Source organism: Mus caroli, chromosome 8, assembly GCF_900094665.2.
Source record: "Mus caroli chromosome 8, CAROLI_EIJ_v1.1, whole genome shotgun sequence".
Taxonomy (NCBI): Eukaryota; Metazoa; Chordata; class Mammalia; order Rodentia; family Muridae; genus Mus; species Mus caroli.
In genome coordinates this window covers 63,503,984-63,505,458 of record NC_034577.1, presented here as the reverse complement: position 1 = coordinate 63,505,458, position 1,475 = coordinate 63,503,984, and the positions used below count along the sequence as shown (strand labels likewise).

Below are 1,475 nucleotides of genomic sequence, written 5' to 3'. Positions count from 1 at the left end.
AAAAAAAAAAAAAAAAAAAGACAGTGCGTCCAGAAACCACCCTCAGGTGAAGTAATAGTTTTTTCGTTTTCTTTTTTGCTTGTGACAGCTTCAAGTGGCCCAGGCTGCACTCTTAACTCTAAAACTATATGGCTTATAATGGCCTGGTACTTCTGTATTCACCTTCCAAGTGCCGGAGTACACCACCGCACATAGTTTAGGTGGTGCTAGGGACGGATACCCAGGGCCTCATGCAAGCTAGGCAAACTCTTTACCAACTGAGCCACAAGCACTGTACCAATCGAACTGCCGTTCATCCTCAGCTTTCCGCTGTTTACACAGGACGAACACCCCAGTTGCCTGGTCACTGGGCATTCGAATCAATGAGGCCTCCAGTGGCTCCCACACTTGGGAGACTTGGTTTGTGGAGCCGAAAAGATATAGTTGAAGCTTCCCAAAACTACTTTTCCCCTGAGGCGGCGCCGGTCCGGTCCCTAGAGAAACACAGGAAGCCCAAGTGACCGTGCGATGGATGCGCGGCTTTCGGGGTGGCATCTCGGGACCTCGAATCCCCCCCCCAAGTCCTCAAGAAGAACGAACCTGGAGCTACAGCAATCCGGATCGAAGTTAGACCACGGCGACACAAAGCTCACGCGCGTTCACAGTGCCGCAGGTTCCACTCTGTAGCCTGGGCACCGCGGCCAGTCAATCAGGACTCTAGGAAGCCGCCATCTTCCTGGCCGGAAGTTTGTGCGGCGCTGCCGAGACACCTTCTGGGAAATGTAGTTCAGTGGCCCTCGGGTGAGAGGCTGAGGCGTTCTGGGGGTGTGGCTTGGAGTGGCTGGAATGGGGCTGAAGAGGGGTAATACTGGGAGTGGGTGTGATCTGTGGTGGATAGAAGCAAAATTGGGCATAATTTGTAGTTCCGGCTTAATCACACTATCGTTCTCAAGGCTTCTGCTGAAATTGGACAGAAGCCTGAGCTGGGTGGGGCCGTTTGATGATTGACGTGGTAGGACTTGGCTTGGACTTGGCAAGGGCCTTCTCAGTTATTTATGCAACTTAAGTTGGCAATTCATTCACTAGTACCTTGATGAGGACTGGTGATGCACACCTGTCATCCCAACACTCCAGAGGCCCGGAGACGAAGATCGGGCGTTTAGACCAGCCTGGGCTATATGAGACGCTGTGTAAAAATCAGAATGTAAAGAAAAAGTAAAGAAGGCAGCAGACACACTGTGGACAAGCTTATTGTTGCTGGTGGCTCCAACCGCCTGATGCAGCAGTTCAGACTCATTGAAGAGAAACATTGTGGGCTACTGAGCAGGTGCAGGCTCTTGCCACCAATCCTGAGGGCCTGAGTTCGATCTCGGAGACAAGTAGGACCACCACAGACAAAGATGAGTAAAGCAAAGTAATGAAAAATAAAAGCTGTGCAAATGCTGAAGCCAACTCCTACAGTTTGGGTTGTTTTTTTTTTTTTTTTTTTTTTTTTT

The 1,475-nt window shown here is 50.3% G+C and overlaps 1 protein-coding gene across 2 annotated transcripts in view; it reads right to left on the bottom strand.

Moving 5' to 3' along the window:
- The window catches only part of Babam1 (BRISC and BRCA1 A complex member 1), a 7,452-nt gene extending 6,712 nt beyond the window's left edge, over positions 1-740 (bottom strand). For both annotated transcript variants that reach the window (XM_021169969.2, XM_021169970.2), the window contains exon 1: positions 580-740. The gene's annotated coding sequence lies outside the window, so the exon portion shown is untranslated. The remainder of the gene's footprint in view (positions 1-579) is intronic.
- Between the last annotated feature and the right edge of the window lie 735 nt (positions 741-1,475).